This window comes from Natator depressus, chromosome 2 (assembly GCF_965152275.1).
Source record: "Natator depressus isolate rNatDep1 chromosome 2, rNatDep2.hap1, whole genome shotgun sequence".
NCBI classification, from domain to species: Eukaryota; Metazoa; Chordata; order Testudines; family Cheloniidae; genus Natator; species Natator depressus.
Window position 1 is genome coordinate 89,679,386 of NC_134235.1, and position 12,934 is coordinate 89,692,319.

Genomic DNA, 12,934 nt, shown 5'->3' on the forward strand with positions numbered 1-12,934 from the left:
GCACTTAACAGACATGTAGCAAGCTCTCTATTCCAATCCCTGCCATCCTGTTGCAGTGTGGACATTTGTTGGCATTTGCTGGAGAAGTTGCTATAACGTTGTCATCACTATTCATCTTTTGTATTCAGAGACAAAAAGAGTGATCGTCTCTGAGAGATGGCGTTGCTCAGTCTGAATTGTCCTCCTTGGAGGACAAAAGGTGGAGAGCAATTTCCAATGATACATCAGTTGTGGCTTATGCTACAGTTTCTTCCGCTAGTATGTGTCTTATTGCCTCAGGCACTTGGATGGGTCTCTCTCTCCTGGGCTAGAACAGTTGTTTTTCTATTCTGATACACCTCCAGAGAGGCAGATGTGCAGTTCTCTAGGCTCTGATCTAGCTGCAGCTGTAAGGAATGGAAACTAAATGTCTCTGTGGGTTTTTGTTTTCCAACTTTACCATGACGGGAACATTGGCATGTAAAGATAATATATTTAGAGATTCTCTATTTATCAGTTTCCTTATTATCCCTATTCAAGGTATCAAAGACTCAGAACTATAAATTTTTATTTGTACAACTTCAGAAGGGACCATATCATGGTTCTGTGCTCATAGTCCTATTTGAAATCCAAATACTACTTGACTGTTGCAAGCACGTCTTTTTCTGACACTCACTGGTGTTCAGTAGAAAGTGACATGAACAACTGTCAGTCCTCCTAAATTTTATCTCTGAAGAAATAGTCTGCCCTTTGCCTCCTCTTCAGTTCTCTCTCTGACTGACCTTCTAAAACTGTGTGATTGGTGCAGCATTTGAAGGCAGTGTAAAAATGAGCTGTCTAGTGGTGTCAGTGTTTGCTTATGGAAGCTGGTTTGTTCCAGGCATTGTACAGCAGGTGCTCTTCATGTAACCACCGTGTGTCTTGTTGGTGTTTTTTGGAGATCATAAACGTAGGAACAAGAATATTTACAATGAAGTACAGAATCTCATTGAATTAATTCTGAACTAAACAAAATTCAGCATTTTATGGTAAAGCATGGGAAAGGGGCAGGGACTGTCTTTTGTTCTATTCATTTTGTTTGTGCAGCATCTAGTATTTATGGGGTCCTGCTTCACAACTAAGGCCGCCAGGCACTACTGTAATACACATAATAAAAAGTAACGAGTGAGTGTGCAAAACAATATAAATCAGGATTAAAAATGTTATTCTAAACGACACGTTGTAGAGTGCGTTTAGTCATTGCCATGTACAGCCATGATAGAGCTCCCATAACTGGACACACACCAGGCTGCTGTGTTTGGGTCCCAACATATTAGAACCATATGTTCTTAAGCTTCCCTTCTTCTGAGTAGATTGCAGCACTGTCTCTTTCTTTGGCCTCTCTGGTGTACTTCATAGGCATAGGCTCTCTGTCTGTTGCCCCTTCATAGAAATGGGACTTTGCAGTCCAGTTGCTTTAGGCCACCAGTACCAGTGCTGACCCCTCAGGTTCTCCCTTGTGGGCATTCTAAGTTTATGTTACAGTTCAACTCTTCAGGGGCATGTGATGGGTGAAGTAAACAAGCACACAGGCTTTGCAGAGGTACCTAAACCAAATTACTCTTCACATTAGATAGCACAAAAGTTATACAGAGCCAAATAAAATGAAATCCTCCATGCATTTCCCTGCCTCATTGTCCTCCCCATTCTGGAGCATTCTTGGGGCTTAGGTCAGAGTCCTTTGGGTTCCCAGGCTTCTATTCCTGCAGTTCATGGCTTCTCCTTGGACTCATCAAGTCTCTTTCTAGGCTGACTTTTTTTGATCTTCGCTGGTCCCACAGGCAGAATAGTTCCCTATGCTAGGAAGACATGCCCTTTTGTTCCTACCTTTTGCCCCAACTTCCTTTGTGTCCCCTAAGTGTAGAAGTCCTACCACCAACACCTGGTTCATTTTTTCTCCTTCTGGGGAAATCCACTGCTCCAAACCACCTCCCTGCAGACAAATTTGGGTGAACTGTTTACCCAGCTCAGGCATCCTCCTCAGCATACCTGTTGTTTGGTGGTCAGAGTACAGTTATTAACATTAATGGCTCTCCATTGTCCAGGGTCTAGACAATATTTGACACAGCCATAACAGCACATGGTTGACTCCACACACACAGAGACATCTAATAATACAGTAATTTCTTAATCCACCAGAATTCATAAATTGTACATAGACAGATTCCACAAATCATCTCTGTGTTGGTATATGACATGTCTCAAGTTGAAGAAACAGTGAGTATAATTCAAGGCAGTGTTCTTTCTTCCATCATTTTAGTCTGGCAAATGTTAATGGAAGCTGTGGTCTTCTACAGAATATTACTCTCAATAGTTTTGAAGTTACAGCATGGAATTCAAAAGCTTTCCACTGATATATTCCTGAATCTCTATGAAATTTTTGGCTCTATGCTTTTAACAGAACTGATGTCCTCTTATAAGAGTCTCTAATAATTGTGGTTGACGATCGGGTCATTTTTTTATTTCATTCATGCCATAGAGGACATTAAAATGCTTTAATTCATGTATGGCTGTAGTTTCATTTTTAGAGGTTGTATACCTTGCCTTTGTTCTTCTTCTGTCTCCGCTGTCCTGTTTGGTGCTTTACCTTGAAAAAATGTGTGAGAAGTGAAAGAATTCAGTCAATACCTATTCCATGTAATGGATTCCAGGTTATATTTGAGGATTGAACTATGGCAAGGGATGATGTTACATGTCAAATGAAGAATGGACCAATAAAAATTAAAACAAAGGAAGCATGTGTAAGAGATTCAAAATGAGATTCCTCATGTGTCTGGCATCAAGACAACAGGCTCTCTGTCTGTTGGCCCTTCATAGAAATGGGACCTTGCAGCCCAGCTGCTCTAGGCCACCAGGAACAGTGGTCATTGAGCATCCACCAGTACCAGTAAATGAGCTGCTTGTTTAAAAACTGGTGTAGACACTGAACAGAGCAGCATGATGAAACTCATGATACTTGTCAGTTCAGCTGAGTGAGAAATTAGTGTGTATTTTTTTAACCTCCTTAGAAAAATCAGTGACTTCTACCTAAATGTATCAATTTCCACATAATGTCTGAAAAAGCCCATAATGTTAATTCTATAATACAGATATTATTTGTATCTCAGAACCCCCCAGGAATTGCTATTGCATTATTTTTAAACCTAGATTTAACAAAAATCAGGTTAGCCTATCTACTTTTTAATCAGGATTCAATAAAGCAGCTCAGGAGCAGTTCTTCTACATGCTATTCTGTTCTCATCCCTCTATTTCAATGTGCAGCAGATTTCGGTGCTCACAATGACCCCCGTACTGAGTTTGAGGGATGGATGCATTTTGCCACCCCACTCTGACAGTCAGTGTTAAAAATGTGTGCCACTGATCTTCTTGTTGACCAGCAGCATGACATCATCAACCCAGACCACAGCTGAAATGCCTCCCAGCCACATGTGGGAATATTTCAGTACACAGAGTGGCAGAAAGCGAGAGAGAGATTATTTGTTCCTTTGTTGTTCTTGGACTGAAAGTTGGCTTGCAATAGGATGACAGAATAGAAATGGGGAATAATGTCCCAAATTCGTCAGTGGCACTTTCATTATTTCAGCAGTTCCAGAAAGGTAAAAGGGCCATCAAATAATATCTTAAGTGATGTGGGTGGGGTGAGGTGGGGAGAGCGAGGCTGGTTTTAGGGCTAGACAAGCTGGGTGCCAGCTTCCAAGGAATACTGATCTACTGTGTCACTTAGGTTTTTCTTTTTTCTTGCTCTGCTCTGATTGGCCACCCTTTTTTATTCTTCCCTCTGATTGGCTGGCTGTGTGGTTTTTTTTCCCCACCCCTCTGTTCCAATTGGCCAGCTGAAAATGTTTTTCCCCCTTAGCTGATAAAGCAGCGAATGCAGCTTCTGGTGGGGGAGAAAGGAACAATTAACACATGTAGTTCTGTTTGAAACAGGACTACATTAATGCGTACTAGGGAACTTTTAGTATGCGCCAGTAGTGTCCACATGGGCCAGTTAGTGTGCAACTCACTAGTGTGAACTAAAATGTTCCCCCTTCTGGTGCAAACTAAAGCACTGTTTAGACAAGCCCACACACCAGACCCTCTTGGTTCAATCTCTGTTAAGTACAGTACTCTGCCGTTAAAAAGTCTCATCTCCAGGATGGTTAAGCCCATTGTGAAGTGCACATGCTTCTAGTGTTTGAACATGGTAAATTTCTGATGGGCTGCATGAGAAAGGTTGAGTAAACAAGCTTGTTCATCCTTACCTAAAACCATATCCAGCCATGTGTTACAGCTCAAGGCTAGCCATACCTTTGATCCCTCTCTAGTCTTTCTGAGTGCACCCTTTCAGGTGACTGGTTCTGCATCTTCATGTCTCTCAAGGTGGAATACTCAGTTCTCCCACTCTCAGACTGGATCTCCAGGTTACAGCACCCTCTGCCAGTTGTCATTACACAGCAGACCCAAATGTGTTCGGCTCCTGCAAGTCATGCTTTGAAGAGCTGTGACCACTGGTTAATACAGTGACCCAAAACAAAGTATTATTTAATCATAGCAGTAAAAGCAAAGCATAACTAGAGAAAAGGGGCTTAACACAATGAACAGTCTACATGTATATCAGTCATATCTAAAAGCCTATCTTATCCCACACACGGCAACCTCTGGGGAGTGGGATTCAGTCTGTACCCCAGCAGTCTCTGGCTGTCTTTCTCCTGTTGTTCAGGGGTTCTCCTTTTATCTTTTCCAAAAGTTCTTTGTTCCAATTTCCCACCAGGATTCCCTCTTCTCTAATTACAAGCCCGACTGTTGAACTCAGTATGTGTGTAGGTAAATGCACCACAAATGCCCCCTGCACAGAACTTTATGTATTAGTAAATGGGGCTATCTGAAGCTGTGGTCCACTTCCCTATGCATGTAGAATTTAACCCCTGTTTGAATGAACTCTTTGAAGTAATATAGTAAACAACACAATAACAATCAGACAAATGGAACATATAATAGTAATAAAACATTGCAGGCAGATTCCATGTCCTTCATAGCATTTACTGAAATAGAAGGGAACTATATGATTCAGAGCTTGGAAATGTTTGTTGTAATAGGCAGGATGGACATGAAATGATGAGCTGTGAGTTTTCCTTCTTGCTGTAGTTGTGTTGGCAATTACATTTTTGGAGTCCTCCCTTGTGTGTGCTCAGTTTTCTCTTGGAACATGATCATTACAGAACTGAGTTGCCATCTGTATATTGGCATAAAGGCAAAGTACTGTGAGTTCTAATGCGCAATAACTTTTTAAAATGTGTCCTCTCCCAGTTAAAAAAAGAAGCATGTTTTAGAGTCAGAACAGGGAAAGCAGCATGTGAAGTGGATGCTTGGTTGAAAAAATATATTAAAAAATTAAATTAACACAGGTTGGAAGAAGAAATGAAGAAAAGGTGGTTGAATCATCAAATTGATGAAAATTACAAACTCCTTGACATATATCAAGGATTGATTAGGAGAAGAGTCTGCTCAATGGGGAAAGAAAACATCAAGATGGTAAATATAATAAATTACTGTGGAATAAAATTTAGCATTTATTTGTGTTAAAGACCGATTTATTCTGCCTGCCATTATGAAAATTACTTAAGGAGGAGAAAGATTTCTGAATATAAACTTGTAGGGAGCTTTAATGGCTCAGGAGAAAGAGTTTAATTGGAAAAATGATTTTTTAAGAATTATTATTATTATTATTATTTATTATTATTTATTAAAATTTTGCTGGTATGAGAGCTTGATTCATCCTTTGAAAAAAATCATAATGCTGATAACCTGAATACTCCAGTATACTTAATGTGTTAACCATAAATGCTAAAAGGCATGTCCCTCCAGACTACCAAAACCATTAAAGATGAGAAAAGGGCTAAAGTTAGGTCGTTGAATGTGTATATTCTAGTACAAAGCCCAAAAGGAAATCAGGGTCAGATCCTTAACACTTAATACTGAGAGCGTGTAACTCCTGTTGGAACCAGGACTAGTGCTCAACATCAGGCCACTAATGTAAATTAAAATACTGATTTTTCCTGATAGTGCAAATTAGCAAGATTCAACTGACTTGAGATCTCTCACAGATTACTGAATTCTGTGAAATAACAAGTAAAACAAGCATGACAAACAAAGATCACTGCATAACAAAATGTACTTTGCTCATTTATTTTAACAAGTGTACTTTAGTTTTAACTGGATTTAGGCCTGAATTTAAAACCTGAGTCCCAAACCCCGAAATATTAATTGGGATCTGGACTCCATATCTTAGGTACAACTTCATTTGATATTAGAAGAATACATCATAACACAGTATGTTATTGTTTATTTGTATTACAGTAGTGCCTAGCGGCTAAGGCCCCATGGTACTAGGCACCACACAAACACATTAAAAAGAGACAATCCCTGCTCAAAAGAGTTGCTAATAAGTTTGTTGTATATTTTGGAAGCTGTTATTTTTTATTTTTTTGAGTGGTACAAGTGTGCTCAGTGCTGAACAGAACAGAGAAAGGAGACAAGGTCTGAGCCTAGAGGCACAGAAATGAGAGAAAAAGGCAAAGAAAATCTGTGTTATCTTTTTCTCTCTCTCTGCTTCTTTTCTCTCATAACACTTGAATAGAATATGGTGTCTTCTGTATGAGACTCTCCCTGTAATGAATCATGCTTCAGAACACTCCAGTGAGGTAGATATTATTCCCATTTTACGGATCAGAAAATGGAGCGGAGAGTATATGTAATGCAGTCTTTGACAGAGCCAGGAAGAGAACAGTCCTGATTGCCAGTAACGTGCTTTGACCACAAAGCCATGCTTCCTGTGTTGTTAACATGCGATCTCACTATCTATCTCTTTTAAAGCTTTGCTGAGACCACAGAGTTTTGGATTTTTTTGTGAGATTTATGAGATGTATGCATTAGTGAAATAAAAAATAGCAAGTTTCTCCTGTAGTTTAAAAAACACATAATAAAAAGAGGTTTCAGAAAGTCTGAGACAAATCATGGTACGCATCATGTTGAAGGAATTTTGGGAGTCTTCAGTAAGTGCAGTTATGTGTTTTTAGCCATCACATTATCCTTGCATTAGTTTTGGCTTAGGAACCTTATTTTTATTAAGTGTTTTAACATCTGACAGTGGTTACGTGAGTTCTCTCTTTCCGACTAACGTATATAGAAGTGATATAGTGCAGTCAAATTAAAATCATTATTTAGTTATGCTTTCAGAGATTTTATTTATAATCGAGATGAGCCTAAACTCATCAAAATTCAGATCTGGATTCATATTCAGATTATCCAGTAGTTCAGGCTTTTGCTTTGAGCCCATCTCTCCTTCATATCAGAAATAATATTTTATACATGAGCAGTGCAAAGGAGCCTAATGCTTTGCAACAAGCCAAAGAAGGCAGAGTTCCTGCCCCAAGAAAGTTGCTGCTAAAATGGACTGACAATACAATTCCAAATGTTTAAGCCAACATTTTCAAAAGTGGCTACTGATTGTGGATGCCCTAAAGTTTTGGTGTTCGAGCTGAGATATGTTGGGCCTGTTTTTAAGGCTGAACACCCATAGCCCTCAGTGACTTCATTTGGAGTTGTGCGTAGTCAGCACATCTGAAAATTGTTCACAGGGTATCTCTGCTGAGGTCCCCAAAACTGGTGGACACTCTTAAAATCTGGGCTGTAATAGGCTGGATTGATTAAAGGGCTGGTGTCAAAGCAGTGCAGGCATTTTAATATAATCAGGGCATAATGCTATTGCATTGGTAGGTTATGGTTGAAAGGTTTAATGATATCCAGTTAAAATATTTCTCATTCTAAAAAACAATAAACTTTCGAATAAACACCACCGTACGATGTCTTTTATTAAGTGGAGTTTTAAAACATTACATCACTGGACTGTTGAAACTGCCTATCAGTACCTGGAGCTGATAAATTATTTCATGCATTATTCTTTTGAAAAAAGTTTGTATTCTCAACTGGAAATGATCTCCTTGAGTAGAGACAAGTTTTTTAAATACAAGTCCCAGTCATTTTTATCCACTTTAAATTTTAAAAAGGACACTCAAGAATGTTGGGGGATGTGTCACATTCTCCAATTTTTTTAAATAGTTTGTAATCTGTTGGAGAATTTCCTGATGCTGTTGGACTTCAGTGGGAGTTTTGCCTGATTAAAAACATCAGAGTTTTGCCTGAATTTGTTAGCAAAAATTACATCTACTTATTTGCTGATATTAGTTGAAATAGCCATCATAGTATTTGTAGTACTTGTCAAAACAGTGTGTCTAGATTCTCAGCCAGTGCAAATCAGTGTATCTCTATGGATTTCAATGCAACTGTGTTGATACACAGTAGCTGAGAGCCTGACCAGTGGGTTTTGTGGTTTTTTTCCCCCCAGTTGTTGTGCTTTCAGTGCTGGTCCTGAAAATCCATTTAGGTTAGCACTGTTCACAGAACTATGTTGACAGCATTGCTAATGATGATGTGCACAAGCAAGGAAGCAGACTAATGAGGGTTTTAAAAACATTGTCGTATCGTATAGTAACTGCAATGTAAACATATAATACTGAGAGGTAATCAGATACCTTGTCAGGCTAAAGGATTTTACTGATTACTTTAACTTTCCCTGGCACTCCAAGAATTCTTCTCCCAAATATGAGCATGGATATCCTTGTGCCCATAACGGTGTTGTTCTTAGTGTGAAACTCATGGTGGCCTAAAACATAAGCTGTAATTATTAGTTAACTTTCTTATCTAGCAATCAGTAATTCGTAATATGTTACTTTTTTCAAATACTCTTTCTGATCATTTCTTGCTGCTACAGTAACAGTTTGCATCAATTATTTCTGGTGCTTTCTTGTAACTTCCTTCTTGTAGGGGAATTTTTTAAAAGTTTTGCTGACTTCACGTTTGTCACTCATGTTGTAGTTGCCAGGAAATGAGAGGGATACTTGTTGAGTTGTACTGTGCTTGATTCCCCCCAGCACTAAATCAAATGCTACATTCATAATCCTCAAATACTATTGAAAGAAGAATAATTTCTAGGTCTTTGAATTTTTTTTTTAAAAGTAACAAATTCCTCCTGTAGGAGGAGATAGGGTAGGACCTGTACCCCCCATCTCTCAAAAAGTGAGAGAGTACACAGAGCACCCTATGATTCTCTTTTCCTAACTGCTAATGCCTAGTTCAGTGGAGAAGAATCTTTGAAGAATTTTTGTGTCAGTGTTTTCCCTGAGACTTTAAGACTGCAATAGAATTAAATTGTCTTCAAACATTTTTCAATTTAATAAAGAAAGAGTATGCTGCTTTAAAGTTTGGATTGGGATTTTAAGTGCACCAAACTCAGGAAACAGAAAAATATAGTGCATACAGTAACCACTTGCACATATGCAATGTTCTGTATTGTTGCATATGAAAGTTCAGTTTAATTCTTTACTGCTCCTGTGTAATGTGACTGAGTAACCATTGTAGTGAGAACCTTGAGTTTTAAAATTCCTGATATGTGTGTTTAAAATCTCATCCAGAACTTTGCATTCAAATAGATTTTCAATTTTATTTTCGTCTCTTAAAATACATTCAACTGGAGCTGCAAGCTGTACATTTTTAAAAAGTCTATGGAAAGTAGTTGATTTAAGAAACTGTTAATGGCTCTTGATTCTTTCACCACGAGGTCACTGGTATGAATTTAAACCTGTTTGTCAATGACCAAAAATCATTATTGTCTGAAGGCTGTTCAGTGATCTATATGAAACAAATTTGGTCTTGTCCAATTTCCACTGGACAGGTGTCCATATCACAAAATCTCTACCAGAGTTGGCAGTAGGTGTCAGCCTTGTTGGAAATTCTAGCAAAGGAGACAAGATTTAAATATGTGCATGGAGTTTGAATTATCTTTTTACCCCTAGAAATAGTTTTTCCAGATCTGGAATGAGGATGGACCATGTGGGAAGCACTTGCACTGTTGCTGCCTGTGATACCTGAAGAATAGATCTGTGTAAGCTTGAAGCTCGTATCTTTCACCAACAGAAGTTGGACCAGTAAAAGATATTACATCAACCACCTTGTCTCTCTAATACATCTGTTCTACTGATGAACAGAGAACTTCATTCTGAAGTGACAGTTCATTTACCCTGCATCAACACTACACTGAATTTCTTTTTATGAATATTTGAGGGAGTTACTCCATTATTGCTTAGTCAACTAAATTGAAACACTGTGTCCATAGCAAATGTTATCTATTAAAATTAATTCATTTGACATCTTCAACTGCAGTAAAAGCTTCAGAATACATTAATGGCTACAAAACTTTTTATGTTCAGACAAAACAGATGCCTAATTGGATTTTACCAGACTTTCCAAACAGACTTACATTAGGGGTGAGAATTGTTTTGAAAGAAGAGAGGCCAGAAAGGATTCTTTTTCTTGATTGGAAAAGATGACTAAAAATAAAGGCTGAGGGTACTCATTGAGTACTCTAAGTCTTAAAAATATTTAGGACAGAATATTAATTTGAAGGGTTACTTTTTCAGACTGAATTTGGGAAAGGCAACAAGCATGGAAGGCTTAGTGATTTAAAAAAACAAAACCAAAAAAACACATTCTTTGAACTGTAATAAGGTTTGTATTGTGTCTTTGGAATTACTTACTACTTAGCTGTGAAACCAAAATGACTCCCAAGAGAGAAATCCTGGCCCTGTTGAAGTCAATGGCAAAACTCGCATTGACTTCAGCATTTCACCCAGTGTTAAATTTTTCCCTCCCCAATTTTTAAGAGAGAGATTATTTGATGATCTAACGGAAAAAGAAAATGGCTCTTGCTCAATGTTTTTCCATTTATTTTATATCCTTGTTAAAATCAAATTCATGTGTATAAGTTTCACCAAAATAAACGGATCTTTGTTTGGATTTCTGTGGTCTACATTACTATGTCCAAACCAGACTCAGTTTGCCTCCTGAAGATAAATTGTGCTTATGAATGTTATCAGCAATTAGAGAGACAGGGTAGGTGAGGTAATATCTTTTATTGGACCAACTTCTGTTGGTGAGAAAGACAAGCTTTTGAGCCCCACCAGATATGTCTACACAGAAATGTAAGCCCAACCTGGAGCCTGAGCTCAAGCCTAGCGCCTGTTGCATGCACCCACCAATTGTGCTAACCTAGGGCTCAAACCCAGGGTCCCAGGACCCTGCAGTGCTGAAGGGTCTGAGCCCGTGTTAATTTAGGACTTACTACTTCCTTGTGTGCATGCAGCCCCAGCTTGACCCAGAAGTCCTCTTGGGTGCCTTGGAACAACTTTCTTAGTCCTCTCTCTGCCGACAAGCTGGGAGTGCAGCCACACCTCCCTTTGCAAATGGCAGCAGTTCACATCAGTGTTAACTCATTGTCTGCTGATGACCGGTCTGCAAGCGGACTATCAGAACTTGCAGGGTTTTCAATGGAGACCAGTCAGAATAAGTTTTTGTAAAGAGAGCTACTTCTTGGTCACAAGAGCACAGCCGGATTTTGGTGCATGCTGCCCAGGCTCACCTGTACTCGTAGCCCCAGGGGGCCCTGGCAGCAAGGGTCAGAGGGTAGAATGGGGGCTAGGTGCCTGCCCTGCAGGGAGGGGGAGTGGCAGAGCTCCTGGCTCAGCACGGTTGAGGAAGGATGACCCTAACACCCCAGCTGCTCCCCCTTCCCTGCTCGGCACTGGCCTGTGGCTGAGTATGGAGGGGACGACGCCCGGGCAGCATACACTGTCAGGGCAGTGAATAGGAGCTAGCCCCAAAACCTCCCTGCAGCATCCTGTGGTGGCAGCTCTGGCTCCTCCTCATTGCTGCAGGGAGCAAAGCTGTGCTGAGTTGGGAGCTATTCTGCTTCCCCGCCCTGCAGGTCAGCCGCTTAGTCCCCGCTCTGCTCTCTGTCCCTTGCTCTGGGACCCCTCCTGCCTCCCTGGGGCTGTGTGTGCAGAGGTGCCCAGGCATGGTGCACTGTAAGCGAGAGCCAGCCACAAAACATTACACAGCGTCCTGGGGATCCCTTATTTCTGCCTCCCAGAATGTGGCGGGGGCAGGGATAAAGGATCACCCTGCACCCCAAACCCTGGGGATGCACTTCACTGCTCCACAGCCGGCAGCAGCTGGGGGAAGGGAGTGTTTTTCCTCTGAAACCTACAGTTTACGTCAAACTTCAAAACAAACCGACAAAAATAAATAAAAAACAAACCAAACGAGACCACCTTCATCCAACACCCCATTTTCAAAATGAAGAATTGCAACATTTCATTGTAATAGTTTGACAGCTCTGGAGGCTGATGTCCTCATTATCCTCAGACCAGGTGCACATCTTCCTGCCATGGGATTCAGCCTAGAGGTGGAGAGCCCAATTCTCAGACTAGATGGTAATTCAGTATAAAGGCCTTCTCAAACTGCACTCATTCTACTGAGACAGCCACCAAAGGAGCTAATTATGCTGTTGATGTGCTTATGTGCTCCTTATGGGCACTGTCACAGTTAGGAAACAGGGTGGGCAATAGAGTTTTCCCACAGTGCAACACATTCGTAGGGGTAGAGTGTTGACACCAGGGGACGGGGGTGCTAGGCACTCTGGGATAGGGTTACTTTGACTTGGGTCCATGCATTGCAGTGTGGATGCCAGAGCCCTAGGTTTGAGCATGAGTCAGAAAATCATTAACCAAGGGTTAAAATGCAGTGTTGAGATTTATCTAAATCTAAATCTCATAAAAAGCCCAGGGTTCCCTGACATGGATCAGCTGACCTGAGTCCCACTAACCCTGGGCTTACATTGCTGAGTAGACTTACCCACAGAGCTCTTCTTCAGGTCAGAGAAAGATACTCCCAGCATCACAGCTAAATGAAAGGTGGAACAGATTGTTTAGCATAAGTAGTTAGTATTTGTTCGTTAATATCTCTGCAGTTACAGGACAAA

General features: G+C 40.2%; 1 protein-coding gene and 1 long non-coding RNA gene across 4 annotated transcripts in view; one reads left to right on the forward strand and one right to left on the reverse strand.

Annotated features, from left to right (window-relative positions):
• LDLRAD4 (low density lipoprotein receptor class A domain containing 4) overlaps nt 1–12,934 on the forward strand; it is a 432,405-nt gene that overhangs the window by 125,027 nt on the left and 294,444 nt on the right. The window lies entirely within an intron of this gene.
• LOC141982512 (uncharacterized) overlaps nt 2,468–12,934 on the reverse strand; it is a 77,980-nt gene continuing 67,513 nt past the window's right edge. Inside the window, exons 4-6 of one of the 2 annotated variants that reach the window (XR_012638103.1) lie at nt 12,808–12,855; nt 4,309–4,508; nt 2,468–2,605 (exon numbers count right to left, since the gene is read on the reverse strand). This is a non-coding gene — a long non-coding RNA (uncharacterized LOC141982512). The remainder of the gene's footprint in view (nt 2,606–4,308; nt 4,509–12,807; nt 12,856–12,934) is intronic. The other variant, XR_012638104.1, reaches the window with a different exon arrangement.